Below are 19,777 nucleotides of genomic sequence, written 5' to 3' on the forward strand. Positions count from 1 at the left end.
GGTAATAAGTATCCAGGTAATAGTAAGGTTGGAGAAGAACATTAGTGACAACATAGAATCTCTAAGGGAGGTATTAAGAGCTGATCTGGAAAAAGTTAAAAATGCTATCAGTGAGATCCAATCTAATCTAAATACTCTACTGCTAGGGTAAGTGAGGCATAAGACAGAAGTGGTGTTCTAGAAGACAAATTGACAGAGAAGAAGGATAAGGAGAAAGTCTGGAAACTTTTCACTTTTGTGACTTCATCAAGGTAAAAAACCTTCTGCACAGTAAAGGAAACAGTCAACAAAACAAAGAGGCAACCCACATAATGGGAGAAGATATTCACTAATGATACTACAGATAAAGGGATGATATCCAAGATTTAGAAAGAATTCCTCAACCTCAACCTTCAAAAAACAGATAATCATGTCAAAAAATGGGCAGAAGAAATGAATAATCACTTCTCCAAAGAAGATATACAAATGGCTAGGAGACACATTAAAAAAAAATGTTCATCCTTATTAGCCATCAGGGAAATTCAAATCAAAACCACATTGAGATACTACCTTACACCAGTTAGAATGGCCAAAATTAACAAGACATTAAACAACAAGAGTTGGAGAGGAGGTGGGGGAAAGAAACCTTTTTACTCTGTTGGTGGGAAGGCAAGTTGGTGCAGTCACTCTGGAAAACAGCGTGGAGATTCCTTAAGAAATTGAAAATAGAGATACCCTATGACCCTGCAGTTGCACTACTGAGTACTCCAAAGATAGAGATGTGGTGTAAAGAAGGGTCATCTGTTGCAACTGCCCCTCATAACAATGTATTACTTAAAATATAACCCCTGGAAGATTTTACTAGTGACCAAGCACATTTAGATATGACTTTAATAAAAACACATACTGGCAACAGACTTTTGGGGGAGAGGATGATACATGACCTTGAAGCTGAGCAGCTGGGGATGCCTGGCTAGCTCAGGGTGGAAAGCTTGTCAGCTTCACGGAAGCCGAGCAGCTTGGAACAGCCAGCCCGCTCAGGGCGGAATGCCCCCTGCTTCCTTTTTTCATTATCTCCCATTTCTCCCCCATAAAGTGCCTGTTGTTAGTTAGATGAGTCCTTTGAATGTGCTCGTATAACTATAAATTTTGTGCTTCTTCTTGTTTATCCACAAGACATGTGACTAATGTTTGACCATCGGTTGGTTATTGTTTCTATCTAATAGAGGTGAGACTGTGGAGTTGCTTGGGGTGGCAGTCATTTAGACTGTTGTCCCTTGCTCCCTTTCTCTTGCAACTGACTTGATTGTGCCTAATTCTCCCGTTCACCAACTGGAAGCAGCAATTTGTACCTCAATGTTCATAGGAGCAATGACCACAGTCGCCAAACAATGGAAAGAACCAAGATGCCCTTCAACAGGGGAATGGATAAAGAAGGTATGGTCCATATATACAATGGAATATTATGCCTCCATTAGCAAAGATGAATATTCAACTTTTGTATTGACATGGATGGGACTGGAGGAGATTGTGCTGAGTGAAAAAAGTCAGGTAGAGACTTATCATATGGTTTCACTTACTTGTGGTACATCAGGAATAATAAAGAGGACATTGGAAGTCAGAGAGGAGAAGTGAATTGGGGGAAATTAGAAGGGAAGATGAACCATGAGTGACTGTGGACTCTGAGAAACAAACTAAGGGTTTTGGTGGGATGGTAGGAGTTTAGGTGAGCCTTCACAGACAACATGATGACAATAAAAACTTATCTTTCAATAATCACTTTCAACGTGAGCAGCCTAAATGCTCCCATGGAAGAGCACAGGGTTGCCGACTGGATAAAACAACAGGACCAATCCATATGCTGTTTACAAGGAATGAATTTTGAAGCTAAAGATACATCCAGACTGAAAGTGAAGGGATGGTGAAACATCTTTCATGTCATCAGGTCTCAAAAGAAAACTGGGATAGTGAGTTTCATATCAGATAGATTTTAAGCCAAAGACTGTAGTCAGAGATACAGAAAGGCACTACATCATTCTTCAAGGGTCTATCCACCAGGAAGATCAAACAATGTAAATATTTATGCCCCAAACATGGGAGCAGCCAACTACACAAGCCAAGTGTTAATCAAAATAAAGAGTCATGTTGATAGGAATGCATTAATTGTCTGGGATCTTAACAGACAAATCTCAGTGATAGACAGAACTACGTAGAAAATCGACAAATAAACAAGAACTTTGAATAACGCATTGGACCAGATGGACCTCAAAGTTATATAGAGAACATTCCACCCTAATACAACAGAATACTCATTCTTCTTAAGTGCACGTGAGACTTTCTTTATAGACCCCATACTGGGGCATAAATCAGGGCTCATCTGATACCAAAAGACAGATTATTCCCTGTATATTCTCAGACCACAGTGCTTTGAAACTGGAACTCAACCACAAGAAAAAGTTTGGAAAGAATTCAAACACTTGAAAACTAAAGACCATCCTTCTCAAGAATGTTTGGATCACCTAGGAAAGAACAGAACTTAATTCATGGAAACCAATGAGAATGAAGACACATTGGTCCAAATACTATGGGATACAGCAAAGGCAGTCCTATGTATTTCCCATACATAGTCATCCAAGCCTCATTCAAAAAGTTTGACAAATCCCAAATACACCAACTATCTTTACATCTTGCCCATTTTCTAATTAAATTGTTTGTTTTGATATCAATTTTAAAATTTCTGTATATACTCTAAGTGTATATTGGTCTTTTGTCAGATGTATGGTTTGCAAGTATCTTCTCCCAGTCTGAAGTTTGTTTTTTCATCTTCTTCACATGGTCTGTCACAGAATGAATATTTTGGTTTTATTTTTTGGTTTTGTTTGTTTGCTTTTTGGCTTACAGGAGTAAACATAGGATATAAAAAATGATTTAGTGCAATTTCTTTCTTTTTAAATTATTTTTATTTTTTAATTGACATATAATTAACAGTGTTATTTTAGTTTAATGTGTACAATATAATGATCCAACAACTATACACATTATTCAGAAATCATCATGATAAGTAAACTTTTTTAAAGATATTTTTTAAAATTTTATTTATTTATTTGACAGACAGTGATCACAAGAAGGCAGGGAGGCAGACAGAGACAGAGAGAGGGAGAGGGAGAAGCAGGCTCCCCTGCAGGAGAAGCAGAGAACCCAATGCGGGGCTCGATCCCAGGTCCCTGAGATCATGACCTGAGCCAAAGGCCGAGGCTTTAACCCACTGAGCCACCCAGGTGCCCCAGTAGGTAAACTCTTAATCCCATTTATCTGTTTCATCCATCCCTCTAACCACCTCCCCTCTGGCAGCCACCAGTTTGTTTAAGGGTCTGCTTTTTTGTTGTTGCTTTTTTGTCTTTGTTCATTTGTTTTGTTTCTTAAATTACACATATGAGTGAAATTGTGAGGCATTTGTCTTCCTCTGTCTGACTTATTTCACTTAGCATTATGCCCTTTACATCCATCCATCCATGTTATTTCAAATGGCAAGATCTCATTCTTCTTATGGCTGAGTATAATCTGATTGTATTTGTATACATCATATCTTCTTTATCTATTCTTCTAAAGATGGACACTTGGGTTGCTTCCATATCTTGGCTATTGTAAATAATGCTGCAATAAACATAGGAGTGCACATAACTTTTCAAGTTAGGGTTTTGTTTTCTTTGGGAAAATACCCAGTAGTGGGATTTCTGTATCATATGGTAATTCTATTATTAATTTTCAGAGGGACATCCATACTTCCTTAGTACCATTTCTTGAAAGGGTTACTTTTACTCCATTGAATTGACTTTTGGCAGCTTTGCCAGAAACTATTTGAGCATAGTATGTGGGTCTATTCTTGGCTTTTCTATTTCATTCTACTGATCTACATAATGTTGAGAGGAGACATGTTATGTTTTAAAAAGGCATAGACTTAATGTGTATGATATGTAAATATTTTAAATAAGTTAGTTCAAATGAGTATAAACAATCCATAAGAAAGGAAATAAATAAATTATGACAATCCATACTTAAACAGTATGTATTTGTATGCGTATGTGGCTGTTACAAAGAATGAGATATCTCTATGTACACAAACAGAAATAAGTTTTAAATGCATCACTTAATGTAAAGCAAAATGGAAAAGAATATATTCAATGTGAGCCCATTTGTTCAAAAGTGATATGTTTGCATTTAGATATAAACACACAGATGAAGCCATGTGTACATTGTAATGGAGAGGAGAGTACAATTAGGGACATGAGAATGGTTCTGAAATTAAATTTTATTGTATAAATTTTGGTTCTACAACTAAAACAGACCACAAACTCTTACATATGCAACCTAGTTTTATTACTTGTAGGAATAATAATGGTCTCCCAAAGATGTCCTAATCCTCAGAACCTGTGAATATGTTACATTAAATGGAAAGTAGTAATGAAGATTGCAGGTAGAATTAAATTCACTAATCAAAAAGCCTTAAATGGGGAGACTAAACCAGATTATCTGGGTAGAATTATTATAATCATGGGCTTCCTTTAAAGTGGAAGGGCAAGGCAGAAGAGGAGGTCAGAGTGATGTGATATGAGAAGGAACTTGACTGCTATTTATGACTTTCTAGATTGGGAAAGCGACGGTGGGCCAACAAATTTGGGTTGCTTCTAGAAGTTGGGAAAGGCAGGTCTCCAGATTAGAACATAACCCTGAAAACATCTTGAGTGTCAGACTTCTAGCTTGTAGAAATGTAAGACAATACATTTATTGTCTTTAAGCCAGTAATGTTAAGGTAATTTCTGATGGCAGTGACTGGAAATTAATATATTACTTTTTTTAGGACATCTCTATATATTTTTATTGTGATAAAATATAAGTAACACAAAATTTATTAAGCTAACCATGTGAAAGCGTACAAATCCATGAGATTAAATGCATTCACATTGTTGTGCAACCAACACCATCATCAATCAATCAGGAATTTTTCATCATCCTAAACTATAATGTCATACCCACTGAGCAATAATTCCCTTCCGCCTCCCTTAACACCTGGAAACCACCATTTTACCTTTCAACTCTATGAATTTGATTCCTCTAGCTACCCCACATTAGTGGAATCATATAACGTGCGTCTTTTTGTGACTGGCTTATTTCACATAGCATATTGTCTTTTTTTTTTTTAATTTCTTTTTGGCATAACAGTATTCATTGTTTTTGCACCACACCCAGTGCTCCATGCAATACGTGCCCTCCCCAATACCCATCACCTGGTTCCCCCAACCTCCCACCCCCTGTCCCTTCAAAACCCTCAGGTTGTTTTTCAGGGTCCATAATCTCTCATGGTTCACCTCCCCTTCCAATTTCCCTCAGCTCCCTTCTCCGTTCCACCTCCCCATGTCCTCCATGCTATTTGTTATACTCCACAAATAAGTGAAACCATATGATTATTGACTCTCTCTCTGCTTGACTTATTTCACTTAGCATCATCTCTTCCTGTCCCGTCCATGTTGCTACAAAAGTTGGGTGTTCGTCCTTTCTGATGGAGGCATAATACTCCATAGTGTATATGGACCACATCTTCCTTATCCATTCATCCGTTGAAGGGCATCTTGGTTCTTTCCACAGTTTGGCGACCGTGGACATTGCTGCTATAAACATTGGGGTACAGATGGAACTTATTTTCACAACATCTGTATCTCTGGGGTAAATACCCAGTAGTGCATTGCAGGGTCATAGGGAAGTTCTATTTTTAATTTCTTGAGGAATCTCAATACTGTTCTCCAAAGTGGCTGAACCAACTTGCATTCCAACAGTGTAAGAGGTTTCCCCTTTCTCTACATCCTCTCCAACACATGTTATTTCCTGTCTTGCTATATTGCCCATTCTAACTGTGGTAAGGTGGTATCTCAATGTGGTTTTAATTTGAATCTCCCTGAGGGCTAGTGATGATCAACATTTTTTTCATGTGTCTGACAGCCATTTGTATGTCTTCATTGAAGAAGTGTCTGTTCATATCTTCTGCCCATTTTTTTATATGATTGTCTGTTTTGTGTGTATTGAGTTTGAGGAGTTCTTTATAGATCCTGGATATCAAAATTTTGTCTGTACTGTCATTTGTAAATATCTTCTCCCACTCCGTGGGTTGTCTCTTTGTTTTGTTGACTGCTTCCTTTGCTGTGCAGAAGCTTTTGATCTTGATGAAGTCTCAAAAGTTGTTTCACTTTTGTTTCCTTTGCCTTTGGAGACATATCTTGAAAGAAGTTGCTGTGGCTAATATCGAAGAGGTTACTGCCTATGTTCTCCTCTAGGATTCTGATGGATTCCTGTCTCACGTTGAGGTCTTTTATCCATTTCAAGTTTATCTTTGTGTACTGTGTAAGAGAATGGTCGAGTTTCATTCTTCTATATATAGCTGTCCAGTTATCCCAGCACCATTTATTGAAAAGACTATCTTTTTTCCACTGCATATTTTTTCCCTGTTTTGATGAAGATTAGTTGACCATAGAGTTGAGGGTCCATATCTGGGCTCTCTACTCTGTTCCAGTGATCTATGTATCTGTTTTTATCCCAGTACCATAGTGTCTTGGTGATCACAGCTTTGTAGTAAAGCTTGAAATCAGGTAACATGATGCCCTCCGTTTTGTTTTTGTTTTTCAACATTTTCTTAGTGATTCGGGGTCTCTTCTGATTCCATACAAATTAATAAAATTAGGAATGAAAAGGTAGAGATCAAAACTAACACCAAGGAAGTAGAAACAATCATCAGAAGTTATTATCAACAGTTATAAACCAGTAAGTTAAGCAACCTAGATGAAGTGGATGCAATCCTGGAAAACTATAAACTTCCAAAATTGAACCTGGAAGAAATTGACAACCTGAATAGACCTATATTTAGTAACGAGATTGAAACTGTGATCAAAAAACCTCCCCAAAAAACAATAGCCCAGGACCTGATGGATTCCCTGGGAAATTCTACCAAACTTTCAAAGAAGAAATAACACCTATTCTTCTGAAGATGTTTCAAAAAATTGAAGCAGAAGGACAACTTCCAGACTTTTTTTATGAAGCCAGCATTACCCTGATCCCCAAACCAGGCAAAGACCCTACCAAAAAGGATAATTTCAGACCAATATCACTGATGAATATGGATGCTAAGATTCTCAACAAGATCCTAGCCAACAGATCCAATAGCACATTAAAAAGATTATCCACCATGACCAGGTGGGATTCATCCCTGGGCTACAAGGATGGTTCAACATTTGCAAATCAATCAATGTGATATAACAAATCAATGAGAGAAGAACCATATGGTCCTCTCAATTGATGCATAAAAGGCATTTGACAAAATCCAGCATCCATTCCTGATTAAAATGTTTCAAAGTATAGGGATAGAGGGAATATTCCTCAACTTCATAAAATCTATCTATGAAAAACCCACAGCAAATATCATCTTCAATGGAAAAAATCTCACAGCCTTCCCGTTGAGATCAGGAACACAAGGATAACCACTCTCACCACTCTTGTTCAACATAGTATTAGAAGTCCTAGCAACAGCAATCAGACAACAAAGAGAAATGAAATGTATCCAAATTGACAATGAAGAAATTAAACTCTCTCTCTCTTCGCAGATGACATGATTCTTTATATGGAAAACCCAAAAGACTCCACCCCCAAACTACTAGAACTCATACAGCAATTCAGTAACGTGGCAGGATACAAAGTCAATGTACAGAAATCTGTGGCTTTCTTATACACTAACAATGAAAATACAGAAAGTGAAATTAGAGAACCAATTCCATTTACTATAGCACCAAGAACCATAAGATACCTGGGAATAAACCTAACCAAAGAGGTAAAGGATCTGTATTCAAGGAACTATAGAGCAATCTATACTTTTAATGCCAGTATGATCAAAATTCCACCGGTAGTTTTTAAAGAGCTGGAGCAAATAATCCTAAAATTTGTATGGAATCATCATATTTTTCTTAATATTTTCTTATGTATCTTTTAACTTTTTAGTCTACTTTTATTTTGGTGTCTGGTGTGATGTGAGAACAAAATTAGTCCTCCTGTTTATACCTAAAGTACTTTAATAATATTTTACACTATTCATCACTTCTCAATTATTAAGTTGTACCAAACAAAGCTGTTGGTTTTGTAACTGAAAAATCATCAAATATAAATTTCATATGGTTCAAACTAGTAATTTGTAAGTTTTCTTCTTCTCACTGTTGTCATATATTAAATATCAGTGGTATTTATTTTTTTTAAATAAAATTTTCTGGGCACAGAGAGCTAAGATGTACTTCTGTTACAACATATGATTACAGAACAGTCTAAATATCTTTCTTTTTCTCACATTTTCCCAATGCTCCTAATATTTGTAATTTCTCATCTCCATGTTTTTTCCTGCTTCCCTACTTTTCTTTATCTATGTTTTCCATTCAAATTCTCCTCACATTTCAGAATAAATTTTACTTATTCCATAAAGTTTTCTCCAAACCTCCATAGTTGTAGTTAATTTATTCCTCTCCATGTTGTCATAGCATTCTTTGGATGTCTTAGGCAATACTATGGCAATAGCAACATAATGCATAAAATATGTATATTCTTTCCAGTAGAAGCTAAATGCTTTGGGAGTATCCTTAAATTTCTTTTTATCTCAAATCTTACACTTGGCTAGACATGAGTAATAATCACTCGATAAATGTTTGAGAAGGAGATATTTGGTTCAGTTCAACAAACAGATATGACCTCTTCCATATATAAAACTTTATTCCAAGGAGATAGTTAAAGGCTCAAAGACAAGGGTTGTTATTGCAGAATTGCTTATAATGATGGAAAGCTGTATTGTAAATTCAGTATATCTACAATAGAACATAATGTGGAAATAAAAAGAATGGTGTCTCTCTATATAAATGGACAGCAAAATATCTTCCATGTTGGGTTTATTCACAGTTTCCACATCATTAGAAGATAAGTATATTGTACTACCTCTGACTGGGCCACATGCTCATTGTTGAACTCTGGCTGTGGGAATGCATTGCTCTGATATGACAGGTTTTAGTCACATGCTTATAGAGGTAGCCCAAATCAAAGTACATCTACTTTGTTTTATTCATTTACGTTTCCTGGCCCATAGGAATTCTTGACCTTGGTACATGGTTGGGGTGGATACAATGGTCTCCTGTTCATATCCCTCTTCAGGACTGAAGGAGTTATTCCTCTAATTCTTAGAAATGCTGCTGGGTTTCACTCCTCAGCTCTTCAGAAAGTACCAGTGGATATAGAGAGTACCTTGCACAAAATTATTCTCCCTTGCTGGGGGCAACCTGTACCTAGTGACTGATGAAGAAGTATAAAGGCCTGATTCTTTTGCTGTAACTTGGGACAGATTCCGAGCACTCAATGGAGTGGTCTGAGGTTTTTATTGATGCTATATTGCAATCCCACTTTTTCCTTCTGCTTGATACTGCTTCTTCTTTTTATTCCACAGGTGTTGCTCCTGAGAGCATTCAGCAATAAAATTTCAATATCTCAGGGTGTGCTCCCTGAGAAACCCTGTCTACAACAGCTTTCTCCAGTCGAATTTCTCATTTTATTGAAAAAAAAAGTTATTTATATTGTTTGTATTGGGTTCTTACTATTTGACAAGCACTATGATAATTCCATTAACCGTACTAATAAAGGTTCTACCTCATAGTAATTTTATGGTGATTAAATATTATTATATTTTATTATCTATTTATTTATTTATTTTTGTATTATGTTAGTCATCATAAAATATATCATTACTTTTTGATGCAGTATTCCAAGATTCATTGTTTATGTACAACACTCAGTGCCCCAACCAATATGTGCCCTCCTTAATACCCACCACCAACCTCACCTGTGCTTCCACCACCTCCCCCTCTAAAACCCTTGGTTTGTTTCTCAGAGTCCATAGTCTCTCGTGGATCTAAATCACATATTTTTAAAAGTTATCTTAGGAGGAGATGATATAAACATGAAACAGTAGATCTAGATTATAATCTCAAGCAATCTCACAACTCCTCTCCTTGGAGGTTTATCTTTTGCAAAATTTTCTGTATCTTTTTCATCCAATTTTAGCAAAACAAATACTTTTTTAAAAGATTTTATTTATGTATTTATCGATTGATTGGTTTGACAGAGAGAGAGAGAGCAAAAGCAGGGGGAGTAGGAGAGGGAGAGTAGGCTCCCTTCTGAGCTGGGAGCCCAAGATGGGACTTGATCCCAGGACCCTGGGATCATGACCTGAGCCAAATGCAGACCCTTAACCAACTGAGCCACTTCGGCACCTCTAGAATAATAAATTCTGGTTCTCTATTATTCTTTTATTTGGGTCATATTGTCATTACAGAACTCACTGTGTTTCCTGAAAATTACTGTGTGTGTGTGTGTGTGTGTGTGTGTGTGTGTGTGTGTGTGTGTGTGTCTGTGTGTCCATGAGATCTGATGTAGTTCATGGACATCTCTTAATCTTTCACAGTTATAGACATGTAACTTAGTAAATATATTGGGTAAGTGAATGAATAAATGAACTGGATGGAGATTAGACCTTTCTCCCATGAGAGAACTTGGCACCATGGCAATCTTCAGTAATAGGGCTATGACTCGTCTAAACCGAAATAAAGAGATAAACTGAAATAAAGAGAGAACTGCGTATTGGGTGGCTAAAATAGCACAAATGAGCTCTTAGAGAGTGAATTTTGATTGAAACTGTGGCATCTGCTCCCCCATCCAAATGGCAGTTTCATTTCTGTAGCTGGTAGTTCTTGACACAAAGAAAGTTCTTGCATTTAAAAAAAAAATAAAGTTCATGGGGAGCCTGGGTGGCTCAGTGGGTTAAGCTGCTGCCTTTGGCTCAGGTCATGATCTCAGGGTCCTGGGATCAAGTCCCGCATCAGGCTCTCTGCTCAGCAGGGAGCCTGCTTCCCTCTCTCTCTCTCTGCCTACCTCTCTGCCTAATCTGTCTGTCAAATAAATAAATAAAATCTTTTAAAAAAATGAAGTTCAGTGTTTGGTTAACTAGAGAACTTCAAATAAAAATTATCCTTTAAGGGTAATATTTCAAAAAAACATTAGACTCCTTTTCTTTTAGAAAAGCAGATAACTTACTCCTGTTCCGTTAGGAAGCATCTCAGGCTTGTTATCTAAAAACTAAGATGGTGGAAGACTGCTTTCAAGTGCAGGAGTTGAACTGAGGTTTTAATTACTAAGCTAGACCAAGTTCAGCAGACTTCAAATTTGTTTCTTTTTATTTTGTGTTAACTAAGTTCTAAGTAGGCAGGCTTTATTTTAATGAAGTCAGAATCCAGGCCTTGCCTTTTCTACAAAGGCTTTCAGTATTAAAGATTATTTTAATTGAGATATAGTTGACATATATCAAACATTCAAAATTTATTTATATTACAAAATTATCACCACAATAAGTCTAGTTAATATCTATCACCACACATAGTAACAATTATTTTTCTGTGGTGAGAATTTTAAAGACTTTTTAACAACTTTCAAATATGTAATACATTATTATTAACTATAGTGACCATGTTGTACATTACATCCCCATGACTTATTTATCTTATAAACTGGATATAGGTAACTTTCGACCACCTTTACTCATCTCACCCATTCCCACCCCAGGTCTCTGGCAACCACCAATCTTTTCTATGTAATTATGAGTTTTGTTTTTGTTTGATGGTTTGTTTTAGATTCCACATATAAGTGAGATCCTATGTTATTATTCTTTCTTTATCTGACATTTCACTTGGCAGATCCCTTCACAGTTTATCCATCTTGTTACAAATGGCAAGATTTCCTTTTATTTGTGGCTGAATAATCTTCCATTACACACACGCACACAAACACACACACACACACACACACACACACTATATATATACCCTCTCTCTTGCATAGCCACAAACAAGGATGAGTTCATGCCATATGAGACAATATGGAGGAAGGAACCTAGAGGGCATTGTGCTAATAAAATAATATTGAGAAAGACAAATACCATATGACTTCACTTATAAGTGGGGTCTAAAAACAAAAACAAAACCAAATGAATAAAGGAAGAGCAGAATCAGACCTATAAATAGAGAGGACAAATTGATGGTTTCTAGTAGGGAGTGAGGTAGGGGTTTGGACAAAATGGGTGAAGTGGAGTAGGAGATACAGGCTTCCAGTTATAAAATGAATAAGTCATAGGAATAAAAGTCACAGACTATGAATACAATCAGTGATACTATAATAGCAATACACTGAGACAGATGTTAGCTAAACTTGTGGTGAGCATAGCACAATGTATATACTTGTTGAATCACTGTGTTGTACACCTGAAACTAATATAATGTTGTGTGTAAATTATGTTAAAAAAAGTCGACCTAATAAGGTTGTTTTAAGATTAAATAAAATAATCCAGGTACAATACTTAGCATACTTGATATAGAGTTAATGCTCAATAACTAGTAAAGTAGTAGTAGTAATAGTAATGATCTTCATTGTCCATCTACTGTCATCACCATAATCCTCTTGTTCTATGAATTTAACTCTCTGAACTTCCTTTTTTCCCCCTCACTTTTTTAAAGGGGATAAAATTATTTGTCTTAATTCCCTCTTAGAACTGGCATGAGAACCCAATGAGTTAGAGGGAAGGAAATTCACACCATTCCATATAAAAGCAGAGGATATTATCAGTTCAGGGAAATCAATACCTATTTTTTTTTTTTACTAAGTGAACCAACTGCAGTCCTTTGGATTGCAACTATGAAGCCATATTAATGCCTTTGATGCTTCTGTGAGGCCAATCTGTCTGAACTATGGCAAAGTATAGGACTATGGAGGTCCTTATACTATGGGAACATAGCTGGAGTGAACAGGGGGACTTCTACTTAGATTTCTGAATAATTCCTGATGGAGTTAGATTCTCAGTTTAAAAATACAATGATATGGTGGTGGGTATTAAGTAGAGCATGTATTGCATGGAGCATTGACTGTTATGTGTAAACAATGAATCTTGGAACACTACATCAAAAACTAACATAACACAATAAAAATAAATAAATAAATAAATGAAATTAAAATTAAAACATAATAAACAACTAATATTGGTCATCTATTAAATAAATAAGTAAATATTAAGTGGTCTGATCACTTTAAATGGGGAGGACCAAGAGATTTAAGGTATTGGTCATGGAAAGCTAAATCTGTTCTGTCTCTTCATTCAACCTGAGGACATGGACAAGGATTGAAAGCAGGTAGATGTTTATCTGATTGACATGAGTCTGTTTAATTTAGGTTTATAGCATCTTATTACATTATTCTGTACATATTAATTCACCATCAAGCCAGAGAACACCAGATTAGTTTAGTCAGGTAAAAAGAAAAAATTCCATATTCCTTTAGTAGACTCCCGATTCTAAATTGCCCAACTTGAATAGTTTTAGTATTTAAAATCAATTTATTTTCCAGGAAAGCAGTCCAGAAATGAAATTTGAGACAGACTTATATTACCTATTATGATATCAGCATACAGGAATTCTAATACTATGTTGAACAAGAGTAGTGAAAGTGGGCATCCTTGTCTTGTTCCTGATCTCAACAGGAAGGCTGCAAGCTTTTTCCCATTGAGTATATTTGCTGTGGGTCTTTCATAGATAGATTTGATGAGGTTCAGAAATGTTCCCTTTATCCCTATACTTTGAAGCGTTCTAATCAGGAACGAATGCTGGATTTTGTCAAATGCTTTTTCTGCATCAATTGAGAGGACCACATAGTTCTTCTCTCTTTTAATATTAATTTGTTCTACCACATTGATTGATTTGTGAATGTTGAACCATCCTTGTAGCCCAGGGATGAATCCCACCTGGTCATGGTGGATGAACTTTTTAATGTGCTATTGGATCCTGTTTGCTAGGTTCTTGTTGAGAATCTTAGCATCTATATTCATCAGTGATATTGGTCTGAAATTCTCCTTTTTGGTAGGGTCTTTGCCTGGTTTGGGGATCAGGGTAATGCTGGCTTCATAGAAAGAGTCTGGAAGTTTTCCTTCTGCTTCAATTTTTTTTAATTTTTTATTTTTTATAAACATATATTTTTATCCCCAGGGGTACAGGTCTGTGAATCACCAGGTTTACACACATCACAGCACTCACCAAAGCACATACACTCTCCAATGTCCATAATCCCACCCCCTTCTCCCAAAACCCCTCCCCCCAGCAACCCTCAGTTTGTTTTGTGAGATTAAGAGTAACTTATGGTTTGTCTCCCTCCCAATCCCATCTTGTTTCATTTATTCTTCTCCTACTCACTTAAGCCTTCATGTTGCATCACCACTTCCTCATATCAGGGAGATCATATGATAATTGTCTTTCTCTGCTTGACTTATTTCGCTAAGCATGATACGCTCTAGTTCCATCCATGTTGTCACAAATGGCAAGATTTCATTTCTTTTGATGGCTGCATATTATTCCATTGTGTATATATACCACATCTTCTTGATCCATTCATCTGTTGATGGACATCTAGGTTCTTTCCATAGCAATTGCACTATTGGGTATTTACCCTAAATATACAAATGTAGTGATCCAAAAGGGCACGTGCACCCGAATGTTTATAGCAGCAATGTCCACAATAGCCAAACTATGCTTCAATTTTTTGAAACAGCTTCAGGAGAATAGGTGTTATTTCTTCTTTGAAAGTTTGGTACAATTCCCCAGGGAATCCTTCATTTCCTGGGCTCTTGTTTTTGGGGAGGTTTTTGATCACTGCTTCAATCTCGTTATTAGATATCAGTCTATTCAGGTTGTCAATTTCTTCCTGGTTCAATTTTGGGAGTTTATAGTTTTCCAGGAATGCATTCATTTCATCTAGGTTGCTAATCTTATTGGCATATAACTGTTGATAATAACTTCTGATGATTGTTTCTACTTCCTTGGTGTTAGTTTTGATCTCTCCCTTTTCATTCATAATTTTATTAATTTGGAATTTATCTCTTTTCTTTTGGATTAGTGTGACCACATGGACCTCATAGATATATACAGAACATTCCACCCTAAAACAACAGAATACTCATACTTCTCAAGGGCACATGGAACCTTCTCAAGAATAGACCACATACTGGGTCACAAATCAGGACTCAACCGATATCAAAAGATTATTCCCTGAATATTCTCAGATCACAGTGCTTTGAAACTCGAGCTCAATCACAAGGAAAAGTTCAGAAGGAACTCAAACACCTGGAAGCTAAAGACCACCTTGCTTAAGGATGCTTCGATCAACCAGGAGATCAAAGAAGAACTGAAACAATTCATGGAAACCAATGAGAATGAAGACACTTTGGTCCAAAATTTATGGGATACAGCAAACGTGGTCCTAATAGGGATACATAGCCATCCAAGCCTCCCTCAAAAAAAATTGAAAAATCCAGAACACAGCAGCTGTCTCTACACCTTAAAGAACTGGAGAATCAACAACAAATCAAACCAACTCTACACATAAGAAGAAAATAATCAAGATTAGAGCTGAGATCAATGAGGTAGAAACCAGAGCTACAGTAGAATGTATCAATAAAACTAGAAGCTGATTTTTTGAAAAAATCAATACGATCGATAAACCATTGGCCACACTAATCCAAATGATATTATCAGCATACAGAATGAATATGCCAATTCTCATAGAATTGAATAATAGGTTTATGAAAGAAGAAAAAAAGTGGACCCAGAATAGACTGTGGTGGCTTCCTGCTGTAAATGGGTCATTGATTCAATAAAGCCCCATCAGAAAAAATAACCTCTTGATAATTGTTTCAGTGGGAGCCCCACCACAGAGCCACATTTTATATCATCATTATGTGATTTGCTTGGAGAAAATCTTCCAGCACATTCAAAAGCATTGATTTACCAAAGATTCATCTTGCCAGTGCCATGGTCCAGAGCCAAATAAATTTTCTTATTAAAAATACAAACAAAGTGGGGGGAGGGCGCCTGGGTGGCTCAGTGGGTTAAAGCCTCTGCCTTTGCATCATGTCATGATCCCAGGATCCTGGGATCGAGTCCCACATCGGGCTTTCTGCTCAGCAGGGAACCTGCTTCCCTCTCTCTCTCTCTGCCTACCTTTCTGCCTACGTTTGATATGTCTTTCTGTCAAATAAATTAAAAAAATCCAAACAAATGAATGTTTAATTGAACAGACCAACCATCAGTTTTGCCTGACTTTTCAAACCTACTCTACCGTCACAATATCACTGCATGCAGTTTTATTTTTGAAATAAACATTCTGAAAGAGTTATGTGGAGTTTCTGAATTTGTTTGAGGTATTTGTTCTTCTGAGTGGGAGATTTTGATATCATATATTAGGAATGAATGAGATGGTACAGAACTCAATACAAACTGAAAAAAACTATTTCCATTAAAATTACTCCCCCCAAACACTTTTTCAGAGTCCATAGTCTCTCATGGTTTTGAAGGGGCAGGGGGTGGGAGGTTGGGGAAATCAGGTTGTGTGTATTGGAGAGGGTACAGATTGCATGGAGCACTGGGTGTGGTGCAAAAACAATGAATACTGTTACACTGAAAATAAATTTACAAAATTAAATTTTAAAAAATGCAAAATTCAAAAAAAGTACTCCCCCACATCTTGACTTTGCCATATGTCAAAATCATGTCCTACAATTTGAACACCAAAGTCTTCTTGTCTTTTGGATCAAAATTAATAGTTGTCTTACAGTCACATTTTCCATGAGACCTCCTGGATCTGATTCCATTGGCCCTATCACTTAGACAACAGGAATTTAAGACCTGGGTTTCTTTCAAAACCTTTATATTTTATGAAGGAAGAAATATGTCTGAAAAGACAAATGTTTTGCTTAAGTTTGGACTGTGGGGATTGACCAAGCTAGGACTTCAATCCAAATCTTATTCTGAATCCAGACATCCTGCACTGTAATTATCACATTCTATTTCTCTGTTTACCAACACAAACAAAACACTTTAGTCTTCTGGGGCCTGGATTCCTTATATGTAAAGTGGGGTGACATTCTTTGGCATGCTGATCTCACAGGGATATTGGGACGACCCATGCAAACAAGAAACAAAGTAAGATTTCACAAGAAATCAAGAGTCATGTTAGAATAATGAATTATCAAATAGGATAATTTTTCTAGCAAATGGAGAAGTCATGTTTTATTCACTCCAGTATCCCGAGAATGAGAGGCAATGGCTGCTGGATGGATGGATGGATGGATGGATGGATGGATGGATGGATGGATGTCTAAATGGATGGATGGATGAGTTAAATCAATGCAGATAGCTCACCGGGATTACCTTAAGGTTCTTATGCTCAGAGAGTTATCAGGTGCTCCCTTCTGGGCAGCACAAAAGAGTGAAGTGGGGTTTTTTTGTTTGTTTGTTTGTTTGTTTGTTTTAGCATTTTTTAATTTTTTTTAAAGATTTTATTTATTTATTTGACAGACAGAGATCACAAGTAGGCAGAGAGGCAGGCAGAGAGAGAGGAGAAAGCAGGCTCCCCGCTGAGCAGAGAGCCCAATACGGGGCTCGATCCCAGGACCCTGGGATCATGACCTGAGACGAAGACAGAGGCTTAACCCACTGAGCCACCCAAGCGCCCCAAGTGAAGTGTTTTTCATGGTGATCTCAGTTCTTATCTGCTAACCCAGGAAGATGTTAGCAAATACTGGAGAATGTTTAGGTGGATATCTGTTTCAAAGCCTTTCCAAAGATTTTTCCAACTAGTTCTGCCCAGCATCTATTCCTTTTGAAACTTTCAAAGCCCTCATTTAAGATGGCATTAACTAGTCTCACAATTGTATCACCAAACACAAAGTGCTTACTGCTTGGGATGAGTAAGCCCATGGATTAGCCCAAGTCCTTTTAGTTTGGACAAATAGTTTGGACAAATAGTTTTGCTGTAAGTAAGAAGACAAGGAGATATTTCTCAAAGTATTGTCTTCACATGAAGTTAGTACAGGAAGTTTTATTTGGTTTTAGGGGACAGGGGCAGGGGACTTTCATGTGAATTAAGGAATTTATGCATATTCTATTACTTAGGCACTTTTATTCAATTGTACATCCCTAGCATGTAAACATTCTAGTACTTGCATGATATGATTAAAAAGTGGTGATCTACCCTACCCAAAGGCAATCGTAGTATTATAATGGGCTAAACATAACTTCAGGACAACTCAAATCATTTTTGCATAGGTCCTAAGCTTCCAACCTGGCTCACACAGGATCAAGTAAGGGGCCATGAGACAATATACCCAGTTGGGGGTCTTCGTGGTTGGAACTGCTGGTTCAGCAAAACAAAATATGTTCTGTCCCTGTTTTTCTCCCTTCCCCCTCATCCATTCTACTGAAAGCTTGTAGCCTTCTTTTTTTTTTTTTTTTTTAAAGATTTTATTTATTTATTTGACAGAGAGAGATTACAAGTAGGCAGAGAGGCAGGCAGAGATAGAGAGGAGGAAGCAGGCTCCCTGCTGAGCAGAGAGCCCGATGCGGGACTCGATCCCAGGACCCTGAGATCATGACCTGAGCCGAAGTCAGCGGCTTAACCCACTGAGCCACCCAGGCGCCCAGCTTGTAGCCTTCTGATTTGACTACTTTTCCAATGCATGTTGAACAGTGGGGGAAATTACCAATGTTTCATTATTCATTTAATTCAATTTTTATTGGAAAAAAGAAGGGTTGTTCCCAAAGATGAACATTAGATAATATCACAAACTCATTGGTTTTAAAATGTGTTTTAAACCAGGTTTTTTAAGAAGTTTTTTTTTTTTAAGAGCTGGACAGCTGCCAAAAACAATAGCATGATATTTCTCCCTTTTCAGAGATGTGGGAAAAATTCTAGTGATGAGGCACATTTCCATTGACACCAAGGAATTCCCTAGGATCTCATAGGTAAAATGTACATGTATAATATAGTTAATCCAAAATGACATCAACCTCAACCATGTTAATTGAGCAGTAGTGAATTACTGGGCCTATATGGCCCTAAAATGTCCTCAACGAGCTGTCAAATCTTCTGAATGAAACTCTACTTCTTTAGCTCCAAGACTGATGCCTTTTATTTATTTTTTAAATATTTTATTTATTTATTTGACAGAGAGAGAAACAGCGAGAGAGGGACTAAAAGCAGGGGGAATGGGAGAAGAAGAAACAGGCTTCATGCCAAGCAGGTGGCCCAATGTGGGACTTTTCCAGGATCCCAGAATCATGACTAAACAGAAATCCTCCAAAGGAGTAATGCTTGAAGTTACCATCAATCCCATATAGTTCAGTATGGGTGATTCTGAGTTTCATTCAGGGAGGAAAAAAATTCCAAACTAAGAAACTGGAGGTTTACTGAAAAATTCCTGATCTGTATTATTCTGATAATCGTTCCCTACATTCTTGATGGCCAGGCCTGTGCCAATGATTTTTTTTATGCACTATCTTGTTTAATCCTCATAGTCATCCAAGAAGGATATACTATTCATATTGCTATTTTACAGAGAAGAAAACTGAAGCTTAAATATGGGAAACATTAAGTCCAAGGTCATAAACAGGAAAGCAGTGAAGCAGGGATTTGAGATCAGTGGTACTTATCCTGGGTTTTATGTATTTTTTTTTTTTTTGGAGCCAACAATTAATGGTGAAAATAATAGTCAGTCCACATTGATGGTTTGAATTCTGCATCACAAGTTGAACATCAAATGTGTGGTTTTGCTGATAGGAGGTAAAATTAGTAGTTTAAATTAGTG

The sequence above is a fragment of the Mustela nivalis genome, assembly GCF_964662115.1.
Source record: "Mustela nivalis genome assembly, chromosome: 9".
Classification (NCBI taxonomy): Eukaryota; Metazoa; Chordata; class Mammalia; order Carnivora; family Mustelidae; genus Mustela; species Mustela nivalis.